Source organism: Pipistrellus hanaki (genome assembly GCF_964339955.1).
Source record: "Pipistrellus hanaki genome assembly, chromosome: 4".
NCBI lineage: Eukaryota > Metazoa > Chordata > Mammalia > Chiroptera > Vespertilionidae > Pipistrellus > Pipistrellus hanaki.
The window spans coordinates 77,899,161-77,914,886 of NC_140506.1; the positions used below are offsets into that span (position 1 = coordinate 77,899,161).

Below are 15,726 nucleotides of genomic sequence, written 5' to 3' on the forward strand. Positions count from 1 at the left end.
TATTGTAGAATGAACTGTAGGTGTTGTCTGGATTCTAGGCTGACCCTTGATCCAGTGTGACCCATGCAGACCAGCAGCACCTGCAGCAGCTGGGAACTTGTTAGAAATGCATAATCTCAGCTTCACCCCAGTTCTGCTGAATCCAAATTGCATTTTACCAAGATCCCCAGGGGATGTGTGAACAAATTGAGAAGCACTGGTCTAGATTCCCAACCCTGGTTGTACTTTAAAATCATTTGGGGACCATTTAAAAAAATATTGATGTTAATTTACATCCTCCATGACAACAATTGATTCAGAAAAGAATCATTAATGAAGCCTAAAACCTCAGAATTTCCCCACAGATCACTTAGGAATTACAAAAGGGTAAGTGACCTTTACAGCAGAGAAATTTGGCAGAGACCACATAAACAAATGAGAAAACATCGCAAATAATTGGGCAAAGTGACATTATGAGCCTCCTAATAATCAGAACACAATATCACCTATGTGTAATTTTATATTACAAAATCTCCAAATGTTAACATTTAGAATCCTCCATCAAGGGTCAGCAGACTCTTGAGCCAGATAGTAAATGCAATAAGCAGTACAATCTCTGTTGCAATACTCAACCCTGCTGTGTTAGTGTGACAGCATCCGTCAATGATAAGTACACAATCGATCTGCCTGTGTTTCAATAAAGCTGCGTTTATGAAAAATTATGTACAAATTTTATTACATTAAAATTAGAAAAGAGTCATTTCGGCAATTTCCGTCTCTGAAAGATAATGCACCAAAATGTTATCAATGATAATGACTACTGAGGAGCAGGCAGCTGCTCAGGAGGGACGTTATGTTTTGCTAATATACTTCTGTACTGATTAAATGTTCGAAAGAGTGTTTGACAGTTTTGTTTTGTTTTTCATAAGTGGCCTCTTAAGTTAGTCAGCTTTTGGTGCAGTAACAAACAAGCCCAAATCTCAGTGCCTCATAACAACAAATATTTGATTTTTTTGTTTTTTTAATATATTTTATTGATTTTTCACAGAGAGGAAGAGACAGGGACAGAGAGCCAGAAACGTCGATGAGAGAGAATCATCGACCAGCCGCCTCTTGCACACCCCCCACTGGGGATGTGCCCGCAACCAAGGTACATGCCCTTGACCGAATCGAACCCGGGACCCTTCAGTCTGCAGGCCGACGCTCTATTCACTGAGCCAAACCAGTGCCGGCAAATATTTGTTTCTTATGTTACCTGAGGGCAGAGGATAAGCTGCATTTTGAATATATCTTATTTTACAGAGAGGGAGAGGGACAGAGAGTTAGAAACATCGATGAGAGAGAATCATCGATCAGCTGCCTCTTGCACACCCCCTACTGGAGATGTGCCCGCAACCAATGTACATGCCCTTGACCGGAATCGAACCTGGGACCTTTCAGTCTGCAGGCTGATGATCTATCCACTGAGCCAAACCGGTTTCGGAGGTAAGCTGCATTTTGGCTCAAGTATTTTCTCACTCTGAGACGCAGGCCAAAGGACCAGTCCTGTTTGGAGCACTGGCAAAGGGCAGAATTTCTAGAGATCAGGCCAAACTATATAATTGCATTTAAGCTTTTTGCTCCGACCTGATTGGGCCATGCCTGTTCACATGTTAGAGGCCAAAGAAGTCACATAGCCATGCCTCACAAGGGAAGACTTAGTGACAGGGTATGTGTAACCAGGGTATAGGGAAGGGAATGAGTAATTGTAAAACAAGGATATACTTTACTATACTTTTGTTGAATTAAGCAAATTTGAGAAAATATTTCTTTGCTCTTATATAATTTGTTCTTATTGACTCACTTTTTTCTTTTCAGTCTTTGATTCCCTACTTAAATGTAGAGACACAAGTCTTCAGCAGTACTTTTCAAATATGGGTGGTAACTTAGTGAGTCATAAAATGAATTTAGTGAAGACACACCACTAAATTTTTGTTGAAAAGAAACAGAATACAATAAAATAGAATACAATAGAAGAGAAAATTATAAGCCCAGGGTCATAGCTCAGGGGTTGAGTGTCGACCTGTGAACCACGTGTTCATGGTTCGATTCCCAGTCGGGGCACGTGTCCTGGTTGCGGATTCTATGCCTAGTGTGGAGCGCACAGGAGGTAGTCAATCAATGATACTCTCTCATCATTGATGTTTCTATTTCTCTCTCTCCTTCTCTTTTCCTCTCTGAAATCAATAAAAATATATAGTTTTAAAAGCATTGCACATGGTAAAGATAAAGACTGTTTCATGAAACTTTTGCTTCAATTACATATATATTCCATAATGATATCAACTATAGTTTTTGTTGAGTTTCAGTAAAAAACATTTTTCAGTCGACTAGTTTGGCTCAGTAAATAGAGCGTCGGCCTGTGGACTGAGGTGTCCCAGGTTCGATTCCAGTCAAGGACATGTACCTTGGTTGTGGGCCCATCCCCAGTAGGGGGTGTGCAGGAGGCAGCTGATCAATTTTCTAACTCTCTATTCCTCTCTGTAAAAAAATCAATAAAGTATATATATTTTTATAAAAAAAAAACAACACATTTTTGGGTGCGGCCAGGCCCGGAGCAGCAGCTGCCAGGCTGGGAGCGGCCAGGCCCGGAGCAGCGGCTGCCAGGCTGGGAGCGGCCAGGCCCGGAGCGGCCGGGCCCGGAGCAGCCAGGCCCAGAGCAGCCGGGTCGGGTGCGGCCTGGCCCGGATCAGCAGCAGCCAGGTCCAGAGCAACTAGGTCGGGAGCAGCGGTGACCAGACCCGGAGCAGCTGATTGTGGAATGAACCAGAGCAACAGAGGCCAGGCCCGGAGCAGCCAGGCCCGGAACAGCTCGCTCCTCGCCTGCCCCTGCCCCATGGCTGCCTCTCAGACATGGCTGGAAACTTTTGTGGGAACTTGAGGGTCTGCTGAATCAAGTGATGAAGGCTTAGATCTGGATGTGTTGAGTTAGTATAGGGCTGGGGGGTTGATCTGTGAGTGCCTTGGGTGGGGCCTGGATGAGGCTGGTTGACCTATTTGGAAATGTCTTTTGTGTGAAATGTATCATTGGGCATTTGATGGTATTATTGATATGAGAAAATGCTAAGTAACTGATTTACTATCTGAAAAGGGATTTACTATCAGGGAAAGGGAGGGAGGAAGAGACTGAACATAAACTGTGCACCTATGGATGAGGACAATGGGGGATGGGGAGGGGGCGGAGGGTGGGGTGGGAACCTGGTGGAGGGGGGAAGAAATGAAGAACCTTTGTAACAAAATGAACAATAAAGATTGATTTAAAAAAAAAACAAAAAAACACATTTTTCAAACCTTTATCTAGAGGACAGGCTAGATTGAGGAGATGAATGCTCCCAGTTCCCACTTGAACTCAAGGATGCTGGTGCCAAAGATGAAGGGAAACTGGTTATAGAACCTAATCACTAAGACATGACTGCATGCTGAGAGCCCATGGTGCATACAGCAGGCTGACTGCCTCACCCTCCTTCCAGTGTCCCATCCTCCTAATCGCCGCAACTAAAAACCTAAAACTACAGTTCCCAGACCTCATTGCAGCGGAGTTCCCGGTGGGATTTTGCTTCCACTCATCAGGTGCTATTGTCGATTAAAGATTGAACACATTCTTTGCTGCTCCTCCCATTGAATGGTGGAATCTAATTCCCTCCCTAGAAATCTATCTGGCTTTGTACGTAATTGAAGCAATTTCAAGGTCCCACAGCCTCTAAATGGCAGAGCTGGACTCATCTGACCTAGAGCTTGTGCTCCAACCAGCCACTCACACTGGTGTGGCTGGTATGGCTCAGAGGTTGAGCATCGACCTATGAACCAGGAGGTTATTGTTTGATTCCCAGTCAGGTCACATGCCCGCGCTATGGGCTCAATCCCTGGTAGGGGGCATGCAGGAGGCAACCAATCAATTATTCTCTCTCATTATTGATGTTTCTATCTCTTTATCCCTCTCCCTTCCTCTCTGAAATCAATAATATATATTTTAAAGGATGCAGAAATGATGTTCTCCAACTTGGAGCATAGTCCATAAGAAGCCTTGCAGCTTCAACCTGGGCCTCTTGGAATGCTCCTCTGGGGAAGCCAGTTGCCATGTAAGAAGTCTGACAGCATCCTGAGGGCCCAGAAGGATGAGAGCCCACGGAGGTGCTCTCCCGGGGAGTGAAGCAGCTATCTCGCAGGTGGATCCTCCAGCCCCTGCTGCCCCAGTATGGGCTGGGGGTGCACCCAACCAAGCCCCCTCGTGCCTCACAAAATGATCAATATAAAATGCTTATTTTAAGCCACCACGTTTTTTGTTTTGTTTTTTAAATATATTTTATTGATTTTTTTTACAGAGAGGAAAGGAGAGAGAGAGAGAGAGAGCTAGAAACGTCGATGAGAGAGAAACACCGACCAGCTGCCTCTTGCACACCCCCTACCGAGGATGTGCCTGCAACCAATGTACATGCCCTTGACCGAAATTGAACCTGGGACCTTTCAGTCACAGACTGACGCTCTACCACTGAGCCAAACCGGCTTCGGCTTAAGCCACCAAGTTTTGGAGTACTTTGTCACATGATACTAAATAAACAGAAGAGATGCCTTTTCTTGAGACTTGCCGTTTGAACCGAATTAACAGAAAGACAGTGTCATGCAAGGCTCCTGAGGGGTGGAAGGTTGTTTCTTGTTTGGGTATCTTAAGGCAGATGTCCGATATGCAGGGCACATTCTTCTTCAGCTTCTACCCTTAGCAGGTGTAAGAGTAGGGCAAACTCCGGGACAGGACACTTGGGAACCAAGAGCCATTGTGCTGAGAGAATCTACAGGGGTCCTCAAACTTTTTAAAGTGGGGGCCAGATCACGGTCCCTCAGAGAGCTGGAGGGCTGGACTATATGAACTACTAATCCCTACTGTAACACCTTGGCTGCGCTCACTGCCCAAAAAACCTGGCGGGCCGGATCAGACTCCTCTGCGGGCCGCATGTGGCCCGCGGGCCGTAGTTTGAAGACCCCTGATCTACAGACTAACACTAAGGACCACCAAAAAGCCAAGAACAACTTGGGGTACAGAGCCAGAAACGAGCAAGGCAAAGTGATGCCTTCAGACAACTGTCTTCTGTTGGACACCTACTATGCGCTGGGAAAGCATCAGCACTCTGTGATCCCCCCAGCTATCCCGGGAGGTAGCTCCTATTATTCACATTTTTTAAAACGAAGAAATAATTCAAGACACAAAGAAGTTAACTAATTTCAAGGTCCCACGGCCTATAAAGGGCAGAGCCTCGACTCATGTGACCTAGAGCTTGTGCTCCTATCAACCACTTGCACTGGCGTGGCTTCCAAAAGCAAGGGCCAAGTCAATCAAATGAGGCTGAAACCAGAGCAAGCGCTAAAGGGCATGGGAGCTGGGTGTATGTTCTTGCTCAAAAGCACGGACAGGATTCGGCCACAGGAACCTGCCCTATTGCAGCTGTTCTTTACTCAAGTTAACTCACGGGGGTGCTGCTACCCTTAGCTCTCTAAGACACAGGATATGTAGTCTCCATCGCTGCTCCCACACTATGAGTTTTTGGGACCCTAAGGCTCCTCCGTTCATGGTGACCAGAGACTGAGTTAGCTTCGGCATTGCCCAGAGCTTATTCTGGGCTGGCCAGGACAATTGCTAGGAGGGCTGGGGCTTTTAAGATGGCCCCTATAACTTTAGTCCCCTGGTGTTACGCTATGTTATATGGCAAAAGGGAAATTATCCAGGTGGGTCTAGCCACACTCGTCTGAGCCTCTTATCAAGCAGGCATTCATCTTGGCCTATAAAGACTTGAACAAACCCGAACATAATTTCTAACTGCTCAAGGACACATTTGTAGGATTACCCTAGCCCCCTAAAAGTACATGCCCCAGAAAGCTCAAGACTGCCAAAGAATTAACTATTTGTTCCTGTCAATACCAGAGAGTAGGGCCTCTTTCTCCCAGTCTTTTGGGGAGGATAGAATCTTAACTTCAATAATTGCTGGCTAGCAAACAGAGCTGGCCTAATTGCATTTACATTAACTGATCCTCTACAATTTGTCACTTCCCTGACTCTACTTGAACCCCGCTTACCCTCTCCCCTCCCATCACTCCACCTCTTTCTCCCTTTAAAAACCCAATCACTGGTTTGGCTCAGTGGATAGAGCATCAGCCTGAGGACTGAAAGGTCCCAGGTTCGATTCCGGTCAAGGGCATGTGCCTTGGTTGCGGGCACATCCCCAGTAGGGGTTGTGCAGGAGGCAGCTAATCGATGTCTCTCTTTCATCGATGCTTCTAACTCTCTATTCCTCTACCTTCCTCTCTGTAAAAAATCAATAAAAATATATTTTAAAATAAAAACCTAATCAACTCTGTACAAATCGATGTTCAGTCCAGTTCACGTTGGACCCTTTTCCCTATTGCAATAGCTGTTAATGATTAATCTCTGTCCTTAACACTTCAGCTAGCACCACCTCTGTGTGTCTCCGACAGACCTTGGAGAGATTCCAGGCGAGAATGATCTCACCCGCTTTGGCTGTTTTGAAGATGGAGGGGGCCAGGTAGCAAGGAACAGGGGGCAGCCACTGGAAGCTGAGAGCAGACAACAAAATGGGAACTCAGTCCTAGGGACTGAATTCTGCCACTGAATTTCCTTGGAAGTGAATTCTTTCCAGAGCCTTCAGGTGAGAGCTCAGCCAGCATCTTAATTTTGGCCTTGTGATAATTTCACCAGAGAACTTGATCTCTATCCTTCACCACTAAAAGGAAGCAGGCTCCTTAGAGGAATGACCAAGTCCAGGGCTGGTGCAAGATATGCTTGAAATCCCCTCGTTATAACAGAAAGTAAGGAAGTGCTAAAAATAATAATAATGCCCTGGCCAGTTTGGCTCAGTGGATAGTGTCAGCCTGCAGACTGAAGGGTTGTGAGTTTGATTTTGGTCAAGGGCACATACCTTGGTTGCAGGCTCAATCCCCGGCTCATGTGAGAGGCAACCAATTGATGGTTGCCTTTCTCACATCAATGTTTCTCTCTCTGTCTCTCCCCCACCCTTTCACTCTCTAAATATCAAGGGGGGGGGGGGGGAGTGTCCTTGGGTGAGGATTAACAAAATGAGAATGAGAATAAGAAGAATCAGAATCAGAATAAGAAGAGGAGGAGGAGGAGGAGGAACTGGAAGAAGGAAGGAAGAAAAGGAGGAGGAGGAGGAGGAAGAGGAGGAGGAGAAAAAAACGAGGAGGAATAATAGAAGGACGAGAAAAAGAGTCAAAAGAGTTCCCACTAGCAAATCAGGGGCAATTTGAATGCCAAAATAATTAAGAATTAAATTGTAAACCATGGAAAAAATTTGAATTCATGAGCCCATACCATGAGTCCATCAATACATAAATGGGAGAACATCTCTCATTCACAGAATGCTGAGGGGAGAATGGAAAGCATGGAAGGATTATTGGAGTTAGCAAATCACTATTTTGCAGCCATCATGGTAAGGACTGGCATAGACAAGAATCATAAGTGGATGCTCAATCTAGGAGGCAATTTTGATAAAGAACATGATATTTGCATGGTCTCCCCACACTGCTTATTAGTTGCAAAGAAGAGGAAAAACCAGCAGTAATTATACAGTGAAGTACTAAAGGGTAAAGAAAGGGCCAAGATGTACTTAACTCACCTTAAGATGGTTCAGGAAGGAAATAAGCATTTTTTATATTGTGCTGCTTTTATTTTTGCAACTTTTAGAAGTTTTAAATTATTTCCAGATAGTTTAAAGACAAAAGAGCCACTATATGGAAAGTCTCTGAGAGTAAAGCTCTTGAAGAATGCAGTTTTCATCCAAAGAGGGTGGAGGCCTGACAGAGTAATCACAGCAGATGAGGCACGGAGCTGGGTGACTCCAGCTGTTAGGTCACACAGAGCTGCGCCCCAGGTAGCAGAAGTGGGTCTAGGCCTGAGGGGCCCGTTAGAGATGTTCTATTGTAACTGAAGAGGTAGACGTCTATCCTGAAGCCTGATCCAGGAGGGCATCACAACTATGCACACTCCTGGCTCCGTACCTCCCCAGCCGGGGCCAGTCTACCAGACTTAGACCACTGTCAGCCGTGGAGACTAAGGATCTCCTAGAGCAGCCCTGAGTGACCCTGACCTGCTGGAGCTTGTTCTGGCTCCGGTTCTGACTCAGTCCCCTCCTGTGATCTTGCCTGCATCTGTTGACTTCTCCCTCCTCCCAGCATTCAAACCGCGGCATTACCCCAGGTTTTCTGGCTCAGCATGTCGTGCCCTGGCCCTGACTCTTCGTTCTCCCTATGACTCAGGGCTCTGGCTCCCAGCCCTAGGACCCACCCTGCCTATGTTCTGGTCCTCTCAGCTAAGGCCCCACAAGAGGGAAGAATGAGGATGTTTAACCCAGAACCTGCCAGGTTCCCAGGACCTGCCATGCCCGTCCTGTGAACGAACAGCTTGGGGCTTCTGGTTGTGTGAACCCAGCCATGCCTGCAGGGCACTGTAGATACAGTGACACATGAGGCTGCAAACTGGGGGTCAGTCTGAATGGCTCTATTTGGGGAACTGCCTACCGACTGCAGAACACACCCAGCGAGTTGTAGCACACAGCCCAGAAGTCCGCCTGCCCTACCTGCTCTAAGTCAGGGAGTGTATGGGAAGCACAGGGAGGAACGTCAGAAACAGGCTTGCTCCGTAGACCTGATGCTTGGAGTCCCTGTTCCCAGCCAGCACTTGCTTCCCAACCTGCAGCATGTGAGCTTGGAGCAGACGGTCCTGGAGTCTACCCCCATTTCCATGCTTGCTTGTGCCATTGTTTCACCTCTTCAGCTTCAGCCTCCTGATCTGAGACACAGAAATGGTACATGTTAGGCAGTACCTGGAACAAGGTTGGTGCTCAAAAATAGTAGCTGTTGATTTGAGAATCATCAATAAATGCTTACACTAGTAAGTGAAAATTTGATGAGGAAGAGAATATTTATATAACCTTAAAGATTATTTTTATGATCTTCCTATAAATTGCTAATTAATGGGGGGAGGGAAATAATCAAAGGGTACCCTCTAGTGAGTGAAAATACAACCCATAAATGGGAGAAAATATTTTCAAACTGTATATCTGATAAGGAATTTAATATTCAAAATATAAAAAGAACTGACTTTCTGCAACTAAACAACAAAAACAATGCAATTCAAAGTAACTGAAGAGACATTTCTCCAAAGAAGATTTACAAATGCTCAATAGGCACATGAAAGGATGCTCGTTATTAATCATTAATCATTAGGGAGATGCAAATTAAAACCACAAAGAGATACCACCACACACCTAATATATCAGCTATTATGAAAATAAAACAAAAAAACAGCCCAGCAGTGTGGCTCAGTGGTTGAGCATGGATCTACCAGTCAAGAGGTCACCGGTTCAATTCCAGTAAGGGTACATGCCCAGGTTGCAGGCTCAATCCCCAGCGAAGGGCATGTGGGAAGCAGCCAATCAATGATTCTCTCATTATTGACGTGTCTCTCTTTCTCTCTGAAATCAATAAAAAATATGAATTTTTGAAAATACTAAATAACAAGTTTCAGGTAACCAAAATGAGGAATAAGAACGTAACATAACCCAAACAAGAGAGATATGACTTTGTATATATGAACTCGGTTGACTGAAAAGGCCTAGAAACAATGATCCATCAGAAGCAATGCAGATGTGATCCTGAAACCAGGGCTTTTGGGGAAAATGGATGATTTCAGGGTAGGAAAGGTACAAGATGGCCTGTACCTCTTCTCATACCAGACCGCAAAGTAGCGCTCAAAGCCTTTACAGAGTCAAAAGGACACAGGAGCCAACTTTGAAGAGGCTCCTCCTGGCCAGTAGACAATTTGAACTGCATTAAGAATAACTACATAGAGTGAAGCTCATCTATTATTGTCTGAGTTAATAATGCTATTTAAAACAAACAAAATTTATTGGTCACCTCTGGAGAACTATTAGTCCCCCCGCCCACCTTCCTTCTGCCCAGGCTTTCCTTTAAAGAACTTGAAATTACAAATGCTTTCTGCCTCTTTTGAGATGTAAATCTGTAAAAAAGTTAAATTGACTTCTTGCCAGTTTTTCATGCCAGAACTGTCTTTCCGAAGGCCTACGAGCCATCTCCTTGAAATGTGCACTATTGTGGTAAGGGATGAACACTTAATAAAACCATACGAAACCCAAAGAAGTGGTTACCATAAAAGTCACAATTGAGGGTATTTCAAGTGTAAGGAATGCGACTCTATCTGGGAACGGGCAAAAGGAGAGTTTCTGGGGCGGCTGGCAAAGTTCTATTTCTTTTTTCTTTTTCTTTAGCAACAGTACTTATACTGTGCTATAAATTCTAAACTGTTTCACAATACAGTGAAATCTTGTTTCTTAAACGTAATTCATTCCGGAAGGCCATGTGAAAACAGAATCATTTTTTCCCATTAGAAATCATGTAAATTGAAATCATCTGTGCCAGACCCCCAAATGATTCCGTTTTAACCTTTCTTATATAAAGTACATGTCTATTATACTGTTTACTCTATAAACAAACACTTTAAAAACAAATAGGACATGAAATGTTAATGAAAACTTAAAAGAAAATGTACAGTAAAAAATGAAAATGTAACAATTAAAATCAGGAACAAGCCAAGACCCATTTGGCTCAATGGATAGAGCGTCGGCTTGGGGACTGAAGGGTCCTGGGTTCGATTCCAGTCAAGGGCATGTACCTTGGTTGCGGGCATATCCCCAGTAGGGGGTGTGCAAGAGGCAGCTGATCGATGACTCTCTCTCATCGATGTTTCTAACTCTCTATCTCTCTCCCTTCCTCTCTGTACAAAATCAATAAAATATATATTTTTTTAAATAATAAAAAAATAAAATAAAATCAGGAACAAAAGCAAAAACCCCCCCACACACACACACAAAAATATTCACAGCACAATAGCCTGAGATTTTAACAGCGTTCCTTTGTCACCTGAGAGATGCATGACTGGTCATACATGAAAGGGTTGCCAGGTTGAGAACTGAATTGTTTGAGATGGGAGACGTTTGAGAAACAAAGTTCCACTGTAATTAATTAGAATGACATGATAAATGCTAACTACACACTTTCATTTTTTTTAAAATAAACTACCATTGGACTAGGACTTAATAAGAATGAAATCAGCCTAGACCTTACCTAATTACATTTCTGTATTAATATATAGTTCTGAAAACTCAATAATAATTTCCAGTGGACAAGTTTCCACACTATGATGATCTAATAAAAATCTTACAGCTATTTAAAGTGTTAGAAATATAAATTTGTGACTCAAAATTTTTTTTTTCTTTCCTAATTTATTATTTTCCCTTTCACCCACTCCCATTCCTCCCCTTTGGCAACCATCAGGGGATTCTCTTTATCTATGGGTCTTTTTCTGATTATTCATTTGTTTTGTTATTCAAATTCCACATCTAAGTGAAATCATATAGCATTTGTCTTTCTCTGACTTATTTCATTTAGCAAAATACCCTCTAGGTCACATGAGTCAAACACAAGGCCCGCGGGCCAAATCCAGCCCGCCAGGCCTTGCAATGTGGCCCGCACCGCGCTGTCCTCACTGTACTCCGCTGTCAGTTTATGACATTGTCAGTTTATGACTGTTCAGTAAACCATTCGGCCCGCGATTTAGGCTGGATTTTAGATTTTGGCCCCTTCTCTGATTGAGTTCGACACCCCTACTAGGTCCATCCATATTGTCCCAAATGGCAAGATTTCATTCATTTTTATCGCTGAGTAATATTCCATTATTTATTTCCCTGAAAATAAGACAGTGTCATATATTAATTTTTGCTCCCAAAGATGCACTAGGTCTTATTTTCAGGGGACGTCTTATTTTCCCATGAAGAAGAATACGGTACACATTTATTGTTAAATGAAAACAAAGGAAATTTATTACCTGTATACAGCACGGTAGTACGGTAGTTGTCAACACAAACCAGACAAACTGTGAATCCTACAGTATCAAGAATTTACTCATTTATTCAATGACAATCATGTCATCATCTTCTGGAACATCATCATAACAATCCAATTCCTGAATTTCCTGGTGAATTTCTTCTGACTCAATTTCTTTCAGAATCAGTGGACCAAATCTCTCATGTATCAAGGTGGGGGGAGGGGGATCACTTAAAATGACACAGGGGGGATCAGAGGGGGGAATCAAAATGGCACAGGAGAATCAGAGGGGGGATTACCATTTTAGTAACCCCTTTTGATCCTCCTGTCATTTTGATTGCCCCCTCTGATCCTCTTGTGTCATTTTAAGTGATCCCCCTCCCCCACCCCTGTGCCACTGAACACCTTCACCAGACATCCCCCCTACCCCTTTATCAGACATTTACCCTCTGGGGACTGTCACTGGGATTGCTGGGGCCTGGATCTGGGCTGGAGCAGGGTCTGCCACTGACTGAGAACCTTCAGTCATCATGAGGGCGTCCGCGAGCATCAGGTAGTGTCACCAGAGACAGACCAGCACTCACCACCTTCACCGCGTCCTGTCCGCTCTAATCCTCCTGTTCTTCTATCTACACGCGTCTGTGAAAGTCTCCTCCTCTCTCCTGCCCCGCGCTCACCCCGCTCACTCCGACCTCCGCTCCGCCTCCACACAGCAGTGACGCCAGGACTCTGCCTAAGGTCACTCACTGGTTGCTAGACGCCAGTCGGGGCGGCCCTAGCGACCAGTTTACGGTAAATTAATTTTCATTCTGAGACAGAGCCTGGGGGGGCCTTATTTTCAGGGGGATGCCTTATATTTCACTCAGTAGGAAACCTGTAAGTAGGTCTTATTTTCGGAGGATGTTTTATTTTCAGGGAAACACGGTACTACGAGGCCTGGTGCACAAAATTCTTGTGCCGAGTATGGTCCCTAGGCCTGGCCTGCAATCAAGACCATCTTCCCCAGCTGCTTGCGGCTGGCCCCGCCCCCTGCTACAGGTGGCCCTGTGTGTGTGGTTCGACCAGCAGGGCAGGGGCCTTGACCTGGAGCCACCCATGTCCCCCACCAGCCGCCCCTGGTTCCCCATTCACCATTGGGTGATTGGATCCTGCTGGCCGGGGAAAGAAACCAAGAGGTGGTCAGAGCGCCTCATAGTGATTGGTCCAGTGGTCATTCTGGTTGTTCCTCCAGTAGGGTCAATTTGCATATTACCCTTTTATTATATAGAATTTTTTTTTAAACATATATTTTATTGATTTTTTACAGAGAGGAAGGAAGAGAGATAGAGAGCTAGAAACGTCGATGAGAGAGAAACATCGACCAGCTGCCTCCTGCACATCCCCCACCAGGGATGTGCCCACAACCAATGTACACGCCCAGACCGGAATCAAACCTGGGACCTTTCAGTCCACAGACTGACACTCTACCACTGAGCCAAACCGGTTTTGGCTTATATAGGATATTTAAAAAATTTATCCATTAGCTTATCAATGAACACATAGGTTGCTTCCATATCTTGGCTATGGTAAATAATGCTCCAATTTGGTTTTCTTTGAATACCCAGAAGTGGTATTGCTGGGTAGTTCTATTTCTTGAACTGAGTAGTGGTTTTAAGGATATTCTCCTTTAACTCATTAAGCTATGAATCATAAATTCTCTTTACAATCCAGCTCCTGTAATTTATGTTTGATGTGGGGAGTTTTTATATCTGTTTTATTTTACAATTTAAAAAAAGGTAAAAAGGTTAAGATTAGTCCTTTAATCATTGCTTTCTCAAAAAATTCTGCATGGAACTAAAAGAGATGTGACATGCTAATGGATTAGATGGAGGTTGGAGTCAAGGGTGACTTCTAAATTTATGTAACAGGGCAAGGTGAGGATTGCAAAAATATAGTAAGTCCATGCATATATGGCAGCTAAAAACCAACAAATGTGTCTAGTTTATAGTCAGGAGAGAATACTTCAGCAGAAGATTACTAGAAAGAAGTTAAAATTTGGATACTTGAAAAAGGCATGAAGTACAAGCAGATGGCACAGTATACACAAAAGTACAGAGATAGGAAAACATAAAAATATCTTCAAGGAATGTTCTTTCATTTACTAACTTCTCCTCATCCTTCTACTCATTCATTCTCCCAGACTAGGTCAGGTTTTTTATTTATATACTAGAGGACTGGTGCATGAGATTCGTGCACCCTTTTGTAGCCTGGGAACCCCTGGGGAGCAGGCCTACTCTGTCATTTGGACATCCTTAGTGCAGAGGTGGGAGGGGCTCCCGCCACCACCACTGCACTCCCCAGCCATGAGGCCAGCTTCTGGGCTTCTGGCTGAGCACACTGACCACTAGGGGGCAGCTCCTGCTTTGAGTGTCTGCCCCTTGGTGGTCTGTGCACGTCATAGTGACCAGTGGATCCAGTGTTTGGTCAATTTGCATATTACCTTTTATTATATAGGACTAGTACTTTCTTAGCTAATTTTCATTTCCAACTCTAACTGTAGTTGTAATTAAATAATGAACTATGAAACCGGTCATTTAGCATCTCTCCCCCTAGAATATAAAGCTTTCTGAAAGCAGGGACAATAGATGACAGTCATATACCCACTGCCCAGCCCTTGGCTTTGCATGGTACACAGTGAATAAAAATTTGTTGATTACGGAATGAGGGAACCCATTTGGCTGGAATGGAGAATTGTACAAGACTAATAAAGTTGGAAATTTTACAGGTGGCCAGACTGTGAATGACAGTTCTAGAATACTTAGATTTTCATTGTTTTCTTTTTTTACTTGAACAACATAAATATATTATCTCACAGTTCTGGAGGCTAGAAGTCCAAAATCATTCATATTCACCAATTACAGGTGTCAACAGAGTTGGTTCCTTCCGAGAGCTTTTTTCAAGTCTCTCTTCTTGGCCGTCCATGGCCATGTCCTGCATGTGTCTCTTCACACTGTCTTCCCTCTGTACCTGAGTACAAACACCCCTCACCACCACCCCTTTTTTTTAAATCTTCATCAGAGGATATCTTTTCCATTGACTTCCAGAATGAGTGGAAGGGAAGGAGAGGGAGAGAGGGAACCAATGACGTGAGAGAAACACATCAATTGGTTGCTTCCAATTTTTGAGAGCCTACAAAAGTCAAATAACAGCCGAGACCGGTTTGGCTCAATGGATAGAGCGTCGGCTTGGGGACTAAAGGGTCCCGGGTTCGATTCCGGTCAAGGGCATGTACCTTGGTTGCGGGCATATCCCCAGTAGGGGGTGTGCAAGAGGCAGCTGATTGATGACTCTCTCTCATGTTTCTAACTCTCTGTCTCTCTCCCTTCCTCTCTGTACAAAATCAATAAAATATATTTAAAAAAAAAAAAAAGTCAAATAACAAGGGCTGGTAGACCTAAAAATATAGTCATTAGGCCAGAGGCTGGCATTAGTTCTCAAAAACCTTACCTTCTTCATATGCTTGTTAAACAGTAACCTTTGAGGCCGAAAGTTTTTCTGAAAGGGTTTACTGAGCCAAATGCTAGCCAGAAAAAGCACCAGTTCCTGCAGGGGTAGATGGAGACAAGCATGTCCACCATCCTGGAGCTGGCAGTGCTCCTTTATACAGTAAGTTTGGGGAAGAAAGACAGGTTGTTTTGGAAGAATCTAATGGCTATAAAGGGATTGGGAGGTAAACCAGAGAAGTTCTGAAATAGGTGCACAATCCCTAAAAAGAAGTACTTGCTACTTTTGTACTGGTTG

At 44.1% G+C, this 15,726-nt stretch overlaps 1 long non-coding RNA gene across 1 annotated transcript; it reads left to right on the plus strand.

Annotated features, from left to right (window-relative positions):
• The first annotated feature begins 9,575 nt into the window (after positions 1-9,575).
• On the plus strand, positions 9,576-15,355 carry LOC311620980. Its single transcript, XR_014794777.1, has 2 exons — positions 9,576-11,526; positions 11,734-15,355. It is a non-coding gene; the product is annotated as an uncharacterized lncRNA (long non-coding RNA).
• The last annotated feature ends 371 nt before the right edge of the window (positions 15,356-15,726 follow it).